This window comes from Sorex fumeus, unplaced genomic scaffold (assembly GCF_029834395.1).
Source record: "Sorex fumeus unplaced genomic scaffold, SorFum_2.1 ptg000233l, whole genome shotgun sequence".
In the NCBI taxonomy this organism is placed as follows: Eukaryota; Metazoa; Chordata; class Mammalia; order Eulipotyphla; family Soricidae; genus Sorex; species Sorex fumeus.
Genome location: NW_026606290.1, coordinates 185,868 through 198,557, shown reverse-complemented (window position 1 = coordinate 198,557; position 12,690 = coordinate 185,868). Strand labels below are relative to the sequence as shown.

The window sequence follows — 12,690 nt, the reverse complement described above, 5'->3', positions numbered from 1 at the left end:
CTGCTTAGGGCTTACTCCTGGCTCTGTGCTTAGGGATCACTCCTCCCTGTGTTTGGAGCACTCCATGGGATGCTGGCAATGGAGACTCGGTCCAACCAGAGATGGTCATGAACAAGCCAAATGCCCTAACTCCTCAGCTGTTTCTCCAGCCCCAGGTCAGTAAAATTTAATAATGATCTGTGTTGTTGTAAAGGCTAAGCATGGGTCGCACTTCCCTCTGTACCCTTGATCTGCTCGTATTCTCCCAAAGGTTTGAAGATTCTGCCTTAGAACCCTTCCTGGGTTGTCTGCAAAGGAGGAGCAGAGCAAAGGTGGAGCCAGGCTTTGGAGAAAAGCTGCCTGGCTGCCAAACTGCCATCTCTGCCTTGTATTTGCCGAATGGAATCAGGCAAGCCTTCCGCCTCTCTATGCGATTGATCTATTTTTGGTTGCTGTTTGAGCCACACCTGGCAGTGTTCAGGGCTTACTCCTGGCTCTGCAGTCAGGGATCACGCTGACAGGTTCAGGGGGCCCTATGGGGAGTCAGGACTGAGCCTGTATCAGCCGTTTGCAGGCAAGCAATCTCTCCAGTTCCCACAATTATCTTTTTTATTTTATTTTATTTGCTTTTTGGGTCACACCCGGTGATGCTCAGGGGTTACTCCTGGCTCTGCACTCAGGAGTTACTCCTGGTGGTGCTTGGGGAACCATATGGGATGCTGGGGATTGAACTGGGTTGGCCGTGGGCAAGGCGAATGCCCTTCCCACTGTGTTATCACTTCAGCCCCAGAGAATGATTCTTAAAGGGATAACATCCAAGCGGAGTCCTGAGGCTGTGGGATTCCCTAGCACAGGAGGTTGGGGGGAGTGTGTGTGTGTGTGTATGTGTGTGTGTATGTGTGTGTGTGTGTGTGTGTGTGTGTGAGATTTATCCCAGACAGAGGGATCAGCAAACACCAAGTATGAATGTAAAAGAAAGCGCCTCGCTGGGAGGTGAGGGCACAGGTCAGATCCTACTTGGAAAATACGAAGGAGCCTGACTGAGCCTCGGGGCTGGGCTAAAGAAACGGTTTTCTCCCCAAGGAGAGAAAAGAAAATCCCCAGGAGTGGTCCAGACCAGGGGCAGGGCACAGAGGCTGGGGGAAAGGTTTGTGCACTGTGGCTCTAAGCCTGCCTACATGCCCCCTCCCCCTCGGGGACCCCCATTGCCTTATTATTCTCCCAGCATCTTCAGTGGCACCCCTGGGCCCTCTGCAGTTGGGTGTGGCACCCTTCTGGCCCTTGTGTCCACCTACTCCTAGAGGAAAATCTGTGTGTCCGGCCCCTTTGCTGGCCTACTCGCTTTCTACACTCAGCCTACAGCTCTCCAAGGTCCCAGACAAGGGGCAGAAAGTCTTCATTTGCTTTGTTGGTGGGAACAGGCAGTAAACAAGGGGTCCACTGGGGCCCACCCCCTAACCCCCAGAGATAGTATGGCCAGTAAGGCACATGCAGCTGACCAGTGTTTATTCCAGCACCCCGTTGGGTCCCTGCCTGGAATAATCCCTGAGCACAGAGCCTGGAGGAAGTTTTGAGCACCTCTAGGTGCAGCAGCTCCTATGAAAAAGATCCATTAGCAAGTTGACTTACAAGTACCCCTACGTTTCCCTTTGGTGCTTTCCTCTGTCTTTTCAAAATCGAATTGAATTGAATTTTTATTTTTTTGACTTTTTGGCTCACACCCAGGGGTCACTGCTGGCTCTGCACTCAGTAATCACTCCTGGTGGTGCTTGGGGGACCCTCTTATGGAAAGCTGGAGATTGAACCCAGGTCAGCAGCACGCAAGGCCAGTGCCTGAGCTGCTGTACTATCTCTGGCGCCAGTTTCCTTTGTCTGGACTTATCCTAGGATCTCAGGTCCTGCCTTCGGCGTGACATGCTCCTCTGGGATCAGACCAAAAGACTCAACTGCAGCTGTCTTACCCTATTTAAAATTTTAGAATACCTGGAGCATGCAGCCACATTTGCAGCCATGTGACATCTCATACTCTACACCACTGATATACCAGGAGTAGCACACCACATTGCATGGGATGTAAAGTAGAACATTAGCACACAAGGCTCAACCTGTAACAACATGTTAGTCGTCTCTTATACAAGGGCTTAATGGCTCCAAAATGAGATACAGCAATCTTCACACCCTTTCTTGTAAGGAAAACTTTTTTGATCATTTTTAGTGAATTAATCATAACAAGCAATTCAAAAGAAATTATTTAAGGCCTGCTATTGGGGCAGGCCTGGGTGGCGGAGGGGAACATTTGAAATAATGATGGTCGGAAGGTGTAATAGTGATGGGATTGGTGTTAGAATGTTGAATGTAATAAATTTTTGTGAACAACTTTATAAACATAAAATTAAATTTTAAGGGGCTGGAGCGATAGCACAGCAAGTAGGGCGTTTGCCTTGCACACAACCAACCTGGGTTCTATCCCAGCATCCCATATGGTCCCCCGAGCACCGCCAGGAGTAATTCCTGAGTGACGAGCCAGGAGTAACCCCTGTGCATCACTGGGTGTGACCCAAAAAGCAAAATATATATATAAATAAATTTTTAAAAAGGTTTTAGAAGTGTTGAAGAGCTGACTACCTTGGCACTGGCACTTACCACCAGTGGCACGGGCTCAGATGTCTTATGGTTGGTGCATACCACAGGTGTCCGCACTCAGATGTCGCATGGCTGGTGTGTGTACCACCGGTGGTCCACACTTGGGTGTCTGTTGGACAATCTCACTAACATCAAAGGTTATTGTTGTGAAAATTTCCTCTTACACTGTTTTTAATTTTTAAATTTGTTTTTGGGGCCACACCAGCAGAGTCGAGGACTTACGCTTGGCTCTGTGCTTAGAGATAACTCTTGGCAGTCTTTAGGGAACCCAGGGGGGTGCTGGGGATCAAACCTATAGCAGGTGGAGTACTCGCATGCAAGGCAATACCCAACCCGCTAGACTATCATTCTGGGGAAGTCCCTGGCAGCTCAGGCTCTGCTTTGAATCAAAAGCAGCCTGGTCATCCCAGGATCACCACTGGGGCCTCTGGTCTCCTGAGGCCTCTCCACATACAAGACAGTGTCGCTGCGGCCAGAGACATAGTACAGCAGGTAGGGCATTTGCCTTGCACATGGCCCAACCAGGTTCCATCTTCGGCATCCCATATGGCTCCCTGAGCACTCCCAGCAGTAATTCCTGAGAGCAGTGCCAGAAATAACCCCTGAGCATCTCCAGGTGTGGCCCAAGAACAAACACAACTAAACAAAAGATGTCATCTAAGCTTTAGGTGGGGGCACGGATGGCTTGTGTCTGTGTTCACGCCAGCAGGAGCGCTCCTGTTCTTTCCCTTCAGAAGATGTGGCGACAAGACGGGTTCCTCAGAAGCCTTGGAGAGATGGGACGGTGGCTATGACTGGCCTTGCTTGCAGCCAAGCCTAGCAATTCAATTCTAGCATCCCATAAGTTTCCCCGAGCCCTGCCAGGAGTGATCCCCGAGTGCAGAGCCAGGACTCAGCCCTGAGCACTGCCAGATGTGCTTTAAAAAAAAAATACAGAAAGGAGGGGTTGGAGCAATAGCACAGCGCGTAGGGCATTTGCCTTGCACGCGGCCAACCCACGTTCAATTCCCAGAATCCCATAGGGTCCACTGAGCACTTCCAGGAGTAATTCCTGAGTGCAGAGCCAGGAGTAACCCCTGGACAACGCCAGATGTGACTCTAAAAGCAAAAAAAAAAAAAAAACAACAACCAAACAGAAAAAAACAGAAAGAAGGGAGTAAGGTAGAAAAGAGAGAAAAGGAGTTTCACGAGTCTGCAACTGTCTGGCCCTCAGACTCAGCCTGTCCCCGTAGGCCTCCCCTGTTTTCTTGCAGACCAGAGGGGCAGCTGCTCCCAGGACACCTAGGGACCCAGAGCTGCAGCCCCTGGTCCCTAGAGGGCGTCACTTCCCTTCTGCACCGTTTCATCTTGCCTCAAACAGCAGCTCTGGTCTTCCCTGGCACTCCAGGGCCTCTAAGCATTTCAGCGGCTATGTCCTTGTTGTCTCATTAAAAAAAAAAAAAAGAGGCGGGGGTGGGGGGGTGGGGGGAGGAGGGGCGGCGGAGCGGTAGGACAGTGGGAGGGCTCTTTCTGCGAACGAGGTCGATGGACCCACAGGTTCCATAACTGGCACCCCATATGGGCCCTCGAGTCCACCAGGAGTGAGTGAGTCCTGAATGTAGAGCCAGGAGGAACCCCAAGCACCGCTGGGTGTGGCCCAAATAACAAACAGGGGGAAAAAAAAAGGAAAAGGAACTTCCGGAGCTCGCCAGGCCTTGAGTTGCAACCAGTAAGGCCCAGGGCCACACTCTCCTGCATTCCAGGAATCAAGGCCCTGGGTCACACTCTCCTGCGTTCCAGGAACCACCGCTCCCACAGTGGGGCCGCGTCCCTTCACCCTGACTGTCTCAGCGTCTGAGCTTCCTCTGGCCGTGGGGCACAGCATCTCCCCCAAGTTGGGGTTCGGTACGGCCGACCCCTCCACCCCACTCCACTGGGCATGGTGTGGCTGTCTGCGGTGCGGGTGCGGCGTGCCTGGCGCTCTCCCGGCGGGGTCTTCTTCAGGGGGTTCTCTAGTCTACAGGGAGCTAGGGCAGGGGCTGGGCGGGTTTGGTGGGAGCCCAAACACCCCGCGCCTTGGAGTGGGGGCGGGGGGGTGTCGCTTAATTCCGTTTCTTCTTACCCGGCGCGGGGTAGGGACGCCCGGGCGTGCAACAAGCTTGCATTTGCGGAAACAATGTAGCCCCTCTCCCCCGCCCCCCAGCACTCGTCCCACCCGGGCACAGTGGATCCCCCTCTGCGGGTGAGGAGCGCTGCACCGAGACCGGCTCTCCCAGCCCCCCTTCCCCACCCTGCCTCCGCCCCCCTCCCCGCCCCCCTCCTCCAGGCCTTCTCCCCGCCCTACGTGCCGGGGGGGGGACGCTTCTCTTCTCAGCTTCCACGCGTCCGGCGGGCTCTCCCCCCCGCGTCCCACCCCCGCCCCAGTGCCCCCGTCCAGCCCCGCGTGGGTGCGGGGCGCGTCTCGGTCCCTCCCCCCGCCGCGGGCCCGAGCGGCGGGGGCGGCGGGGGCTGCAGTTCCGGCGCGGCGCGGCAGGGGGCGCTGTGGCCGGGCTCGGGCGGCGGCGGCGGCAGTTCCGGGGCGGCGCGGCAGGGGGCGCTGCGCGCGGACCCCGGGCGGCGGCGGCGGCGGCGGCGGCGGCGGCGGCGGCGCGGCGCGAGGCGGAGGCCGGAGGAGGCGGGGGCGGCGGCCGCGGGGGGCGGGGAGGCGCGCGCGAGCGGGAGGCGGCGGCGGCGGCGGCGCGGTGGCGGCGGCGAGACACAGGCTCGGAGGCTCCGGCGAGCGACGAGCGAGCGACGCGCGACCAGCGAGCCCGGCAGGGAGGCGGGAGGGAGGGAGCGAGCGACGCCGCGCGCCCGCCCGCCGCGAGCAGCAGCAGCCGCCGCGCCGCCCGCGCAATCCGCCGCCATCCCGCCGGCCCCGCGCCCGCCCGCCGCCCGCCCGCCGCCGCCCGGCCCCGCCGCGCCCGCCGCACACACCAGGTGGGCCCGGGGCGCGGGCGGCGCGGGCGGGCGGGCGCGGGCGGCGCGGGGCGGCGGCGGCGGCGGCCGCTAAGATGGAGGCGCCGCGGCCCGGCCCGGCTTTGTCTGAGGCGCCGCCGCCTGACTGACAGCGCCGGGCGCCGCGGCCCGGCCCGACCTTTGTCCGCCGCCGCGGCCCGCCCCGCGCCGACGCCGGGGCCTCCGGGGGCCGCTCGGGGCCGGGCCGGGCCGGGCCGGGGGTCGGGGGGGCGCGGGCCCGGCGTCCCCTCGGGGTCCTCCAGCCTCCCCTCAGGCTCCCCTCAGGCTCCCCTCAGGCCCGGGGGTCCCCTCGGCCACCCCCGGGGCCGCGGCCTCTCGCCATTGTTGTGGCGGCGCCGCGCGGCCTGGCGGGCGGGTCGCGGCCGCCCCCCGCGCCCCCGCGCGCTCGCGGTCCCCCCTCCCCGCCCCCCCCCCCGGGCCCGGCCGTTTCGGGGCGCGGACCCCGCGCCGCCGAGCGGGATGCGGCCGAGCGGGTCGGGGGCTCCCGGCCGCCCCCGGTGCCCGCAGGCGCTGCCCCGCGCGGTGGGGGTCGTCGGCCCCGCGGCCAGGCCCGGACGGGGTGAGCGTGAGGGGCGCGGCCGGGGAGGGGGCTGGGTGGGCCGCGCCGGGCCCGGGGCTCCCGTGTGCCTCCCGCCCGTCCTCCGGGGAGCGGTTTCTGCCGGCCGAGGGGACGCTGGCCGGCCGGGCGGGCGGGTGCGGGGGAGACTCGGCTTCTGGCGCGACCCCCGGCCCGGGAAACGGACCGCGGCGGCGCGCGGGGCCGGCCGGGGCCCGGGGCCCAGCTCGGGCCTGGGACGCGGTCGGCGGGCGCTCGACCCGGCGTCTCTGCCGTTCCGGGGAGGCCCAGGATGCAAGTTTGTCACCTGTGGTGCCACCCGCAGGGCCCGGGGGTGCCCCAGATGCTGGGGTGCGGGTGGGGGCCGCAGGAGTGGGCGGGCCCTTAGCCGCGGGGGCCAGGCGCGTGTGGTGGTCGCCTCCTCTGGATTAGGAGGACTCCCCCCCCCAACTGCTGTCCAACCGGGGTTCCCGCACCAGGCCCCCAGCACAAGCACAAGCAGCAGAGGCCCAAGGGCGCCTGCTTCGGAGGGTGGTCGCTCCCCGCGGCTGCTCCGCGTTCCGGTGGCCCCATGTGAGCCTCCTGCCTTGGCTCCAGCGTCTCTAAAATGGGCGTGATGACCCGTCGTGGTGGTCGTCTGTGGGGGCTCGGAGTGGGGAGGCCCAGGTCCGAGTGGGCACATCTGACTGGTCTGCCCAGGGCTGCGAGCTTGGGCTGGTTTGTGATGGTTGTCTGCTTTTCGGCTTCCTTTTTTGTTTTTGATTCCTGCCTTGGCTGTTTTTTTTTTTTTTTCCTTTTTTCTCTTTTCCTCTTTCCTATTCTGGTGGATGAAATTTGAAGTTGTGAACCCCACCCCTGCCCAGTTCTGTTCTCAGTAATGTTACCTGCCTCTCAAGCTCGGGAGCCTTGGAAAGGCCTGCCTGGGGCTGGCTCCGTTCTGGAGGCGGTTCTGAGACTCTCGGGGACGGGTCCTGGGGGCTCAGTTGGAGTCACAGGTGAGGACGGGCAGGCACTGCTGGCCCCCACCTTGCATGCATTTGCAGATGACCGTGTGCGTCTCCCGACCCCGGACACAGCCTTCCTTCCCACAGCCCTCGTTGCTGTGGATTGAGCGAGCGCTCCTTAGCATGGCAGGCTCCTCGGCTTCCTCTTCCTTGCAGAGATTTCACTCCGCCTGGGCGGCAGTTCAGGGAGAGGCAGGCCCCCTCCCCCGCTTGGCTTACCTGTGGCGGCCTGTGTCCACCAGCTCCCCCCGTGCTGGCTGTAGTGGCCTCAGCTTGTCTGGGGCCTGGGGAGAGAAGGGCCCAGAGAGTGGAATTTCAGGAATGGCAAGTCCCAACTCGTCCCAGCTTGCTAGCAGCTGGGCGCTTGGCCCTGGGAGCTTTGTTGCTGCCTTTGCTGGGCCCTGGCCACCCTCCCCCACCGCCTTTAGCTTTCATTCTCTCTCTTTTTCTTTTTTTCCGGAGGGTTGTTTTATGGTGCTTTCAGGTTTTCTTCTGCCTCACACGGAGTACTGACTCACGTCGCTAATGGCAGCGAGCCGGTTCTGTCTCATTCTGCTGGGGAAGGTGCGGGGCCTCTCGAAGTCCGTTTCTATTTCAGGCCCCGATAGGCCAGTTCATGTATTTCTAAACTTGACAATGAGGCTTGTCCACGGTTAAGCATGGGGATCTTGTTATGGATGGGCAGGCAGGGCAGATCTGAAAATGGGGTGCCTTTCCCCCTGAAAGAGAAAGTTTCCAGCAGGGAGCTGCGGGCCTTTGTCTTGTCCAGAGGCTTCTGTTTCAGGCAGGGCTGACTGGATTGTCTTCAAGTCCTAGGTAGAGTCTGTCAGGAGTCTCTTCATTTGACAGCAGGAAGGCCCTCCCCACCTTTGGTATGCGCTTAGACTCCTCTGCTGGGGCTTTGAGTTGAGATGCGTTGTTCTTTTGTTTTCATTTTTTGGTGTGTTTTGGCCACACCCAGCAATGCTCAGAGGTTACTCCTGTCTCTGCACTTCGGAATTACTCCTGGTGTTGCTGGGAGATCCTGTGGGCTGCGTGCAAAGCAGACTCCTTCCCCTTCCTTCCCCTCTGTACCATTGCTTGGGCCTGTGAGGGTCTGTTTTGGGGGCCAGACTGCCTAGCTGGCAGCCTGTGGGCTTGGGCTTGGCTCCTGGCAGTGGGTGGCCCCTGGAAAGTGGCTCTGGGGTGGAGGTGGCCTAGTACCTGAGCAGGAAGGTTTGGCCGGACTTGTTGATTTCCCTGTGGCTTCAGCTGAGCGCATGTGCTCTCACACTGGCAGCAAGGTGGGGAGGAAATTTTGCATTTGCTGGGTGGTGTCTGGGCACAGGAAGTTGTCCCCTCAGAGTTGCAGGGGAAGACCCTCCCGCCCCCGCCACACCCCCACTTTAGTTAGCTGCACAACCTCCCCTCTCCTTCCTCCGGAGAAAGCTGCAGGGCTGTTGGGTCAGTGTTGCGTGTTGTGGGCTTGAGTTTAGTGCTCTGGATCCATCATGCACAGTATATGATTCTCTCGTGAGCAGCTCCTGTGGCAAGGCCTTGTGAGGGGCTGTAAGGACACCCCCACCCCATTCATGAACAGATGTTTCCACTACAAGAGCATGGAGACCACTGAAGAGGGCAAAGTGAGCCCTGATTTCCGGCTGTGCCCCTCTGGGAGACCAGGCGCCAGGATAGGCAAGAGGAGGCGCTCTGGCCTCTGATGCCTCTGAGACTTTCTTGTTTCAGAATTGGGACATTGTGTGTAATTTGTAGTTTGTTTTTCTCAATGTTACAGTGTATTTCTCTTTCCTTGAAACAAGTTTTATGTAATTACATAATTGCCTTCATTGCCGGGAGGGGATATGTTTCTTTAGTGTTAGAGGTTTACATGTTACCCATTTCCCCTTCTTTCTTTTCTTTTTTTTTTTTTGGGGGGGGGTCACTCCCAGCAATGCTCTGGGGTTTCTCCTGGTCTACACTCAGGAATTCTCCTGGCAGTGCTCAGGGCACAGTATGAGATGCTGGAGATCAAACCCAGTCAGCTGTGTGCAAGGCCAACGCCTGGCCTTCCCTGCTGTACTATCACTCTGGCCCCCACTCCCTCTTGTTACGAATAAGCAACACCTGAGAAGGATCCTTTTGCGAAATCCATGGCTTTCCTCGCCATAGGATTTCTGGGTGCTTTGGCAGAAAGAACCACTCCTCTCCCCAGTGTGGTGAACTCGGCGCCAGGACCTCATCCGAGCCAGGCTCTGGTTACGCGTAGGTCTGGACAAGCGTCTTCATTATTATTCTGGGAACACAGAAGTGGATGCCCTACTCGTGTGTGTTGGGATTTCAGTGATCCAGTGGGGAGAACGGGAGACCTTAGCGAGGCCTGAGGGACCTTTCTGCTGACTTCACCAACCCTCCACCCCCTCCGGTGGTTTACTTTGTAACTTTAGTTTTTTTGGTTTATTTTTTAGCAGATTGTTGAAAGGCATGTGTAACAAAAATGTATCATTTTCTGTGTACAGTTCAGTGGCATTTAAGTACACTCAGTACTATTCAGTCCTTTCCAGAACATGCTCTTTGTCCAGAACTGAAACCCAGTTTTTTGTTTGTGTTGGGACCACACCTGCGCTATCAGGACTTGCTCCTGGTGGTGCTCAGGGGTCTTACGGGGTGCCAGCGCATGCGAGGCAAGGTCCTTACCCTCTGTACTACTGCTTTGGCCCCCAAGAACTGAAACTACTGGCTAAGCATTGACTCCACACTTGCCCTCCCCAGCTCCTGGCAGCCCTCATTCTACTTCCCTGTTTCTGAGTTTGCTTCTCTAGATACCTTGAAGTAGTAGAATGTTCCAGTGTTTGTCCTTTTGTGTCTGACTTATTTTCACTTGGCAAGTTTTGAAGGTTGAGTTTTGTTTTTAATTATTGAATCATCTTCCCCCGCCCCCCATGGAGCGGGAACGCCCAGAAGTTCTGTTGCTTTGTATCCTGTGTCCGACCCAGAGGGCATGGTCTGGGCTCCAGGGAGGCTTGGGCCGTGGCAGGGAAGGCCTGGAGAATGGAGACAGCACAGCACTGAGGAGACAGATCTTGCCCTGACCCGCCCAGCTTCCCTCCCCAGCACCACATGGTCCCCCAGGTCATCCCCACGCAGCTCTACCTCCTCAAGCCCTTGCATTGAGTCGCTGGCCTTGTTGGCTGAGAATTTCTGGGAGGGGTTCCCCAGGCCTTCTGAAGCCACAGAACAACCCCCACCTCCCCCCAAAAAAGACTTTCTAACCTCACCGCCCTCTTCCCCCCGCCCCCACACGAAGAAAATGTAGCAAATTGAAATAAGTTGCAAACCTTGGAACACTGCAGACTTGGCTCTGAGCTGAACCCAGAATTGTTTGGGCCCCAGAGAGAGCCAGTGGGTAGGTTTGCTCCAGGGCATCTAGCTATGGAAATGGAGCTCCGTCTGTGCTGAGCCCAGCGTGAAAACGCCTCTGTTATAGAGAATGACTGTCAGTGGCCGCAGGGACCACTACGCATCATCTTCTCTGCCCTTTGCTTAGTTTGTGTCTCCAGAGCTTTCTTGGGCAGGTGCTGTTTACATGCAGTACAGAGCTTAACTATGCCATGCATCGAGAAAGCAGGGACCTGGGCGTGGCCCGCCTCACCTCTGCCGAGCCCAGGGGTGCTGAATGGGCTGAGTGTTCAGAGCAGGGAGAGAGGAGCCTTGTCTTCAGGCAGAGTACACATTTTTTTAATTACAGAGTGTATATACTCTGTGTGTGGGGGGGATGGGGGGGAGATTTCTTCCTGGTGTTTTTGTCTGGACTCCGCACACATGTGTAGGCCCCTTGCAGGCAGGTTTTTCAAGCAGAACACGGGATCATCTGTTCTTCCAGTCCAGCCTCTTCAGACTCCTGAGGGGCTGGGATGAGGCTCGGCAGTATAGCACTGCGTGTGTGAGGCCCTGAGCTCATTTAGGCACCACAAAGCAGAACAACAGAATGAATGTTTTTCCATATGAATTTATACAGGCTTATATGTTGTATGTAAATACTCATGTTCAGTGATCCAGGGATTAAATTCAGGATCTCATATATGCAAGGCAGGTGCCCTGGCTCTGAGCTACAACCCTTATCGTCTCACTTTGATGTTTAAAGAATGACTATTAGCATTAAAAAAAAAAAGTGTATGAAGACAAAAACAAAAATAGTTCATAATCCCATGGCCCTAATATTCCCAGTTGACTTTTTAAAAAAAAGGAAAAGAAAATTCAAGATGTATCGAAGGCTATAGGGTTCTGGTGCAATTAGTTACTTGGGATTCCACCCAGGAAAATCATGCCCCCTTCCCCATGCAGTATTTTGGCATTCTGAAACCTGCTGCCCTTTTACTTAAGAAATCAAATGTGGGGCTGGAGCAATAGCACAGTGGGCAGGGCATTTGCCTTGGATGCGGCCGACCCGGGTTCAATTCCCAGCATCCCATATGGTCCCCTGAGCGCCGCCAGGAGTAATTCCTGAGTGCAGAGCCAGTAGTAACTCCTGCGCATTGCCGGGTGTGACCCAAAACGCAAAAAAAAAAAAAGAAAAGAAAATGTTTGCCCTGCTCTGCGAAGCCGTCGTTATGTCATCTAGCATTTTGTATTTTGTGGATGTACTTGATTAATTTGTTCTTGTTTTGGGGCCACTCCCAACAGTGCTCAGGGCTAACTCTTGGCTCTCCTTTCAGGGACCACTCTTGGTGGTGCTCAGGGGACCTTATAGTGTCCTTGGGATTGAACCCACATTGGCTGCATGCAAGGCAAATGCAGCCCATGTTTAACCTGTTTCTTATTTATGACATTTGAGCTGTTTCTATTTTTTGTTTATTTTGGGGTTGGGGTCTCACCTGACAGTGTTTAGGGCTTACTCCTGCTGCTACTTGGAAACCGTGTACTCTGCTGGAGAGTCAATTAGCCATTTTACTATCTCGATCCCCCCTTTTTTGGGGGGGACACACCCAGCAATGCTCAGGGGTTACTCCTGGACTGAACTCAGAAATTACTCCTGGCTGTGCTTGGGGAACCATATGGGATGCTGGGGATCAAATCCAGGTTGGCTGAATGCGAGGTTTAATGTGCTCCAGTTCCTTGATCCCTATTTCTGAGTTTTACTTCATTTCTTTTTAGTTTTGGGGCCACACTTGGTTGTGCTCAGGGGTTACTCCTGACTCTGTATTCAGAGATCACTCCTGGTGGACTTGGGGGACCATATGGGGTGCCAGGGATCCAAACTGGATTGGCCACGTGCAAGACAAATCCTCTACCTGTTGTACTGTTGTTCGGGCACCCTTATTTCTAATTTTTAGTTTCTACATAGAATGATATTCTTCCCAAGTTCTCTTTAAGACCATAACTTGTATATAATCTCAAGTGAGAGTGTATTTGCACAATTTAAACTTCTTAATTCCCCTTGGAAGGGTTGAAGCAATAGTCCAGCGAGTTGGGTGCTTGCCTTGCCTGCCAGCATTGATCAGGTTCGATCCCCAGCATCCCATATGGTCCCCCCAG

General features: G+C 56.6%; 2 protein-coding genes across 8 annotated transcripts in view; one reads left to right on the top strand and one right to left on the bottom strand.

The window, feature by feature from the left end:
* The window catches only part of UCK1 (uridine-cytidine kinase 1), a 212,146-nt gene that overhangs the window by 120,502 nt on the left and 78,954 nt on the right, over positions 1–12,690 (bottom strand). The gene's annotated exons all lie outside the window — the stretch shown is intronic.
* Positions 5,467–12,690, top strand: part of PRRC2B (proline rich coiled-coil 2B) — a 70,489-nt gene continuing 63,265 nt past the window's right edge. For 5 of the 7 annotated variants that reach the window (XM_056108840.1, XM_056108837.1, XM_056108835.1 and 2 more), the window contains exon 1: positions 5,467–5,580. The gene's annotated coding sequence lies outside the window, so the exon portion shown is untranslated. The remainder of the gene's footprint in view (positions 5,581–12,690) is intronic. The other 2 variants (XM_056108839.1, XM_056108836.1) reach the window with 1 other exon arrangement.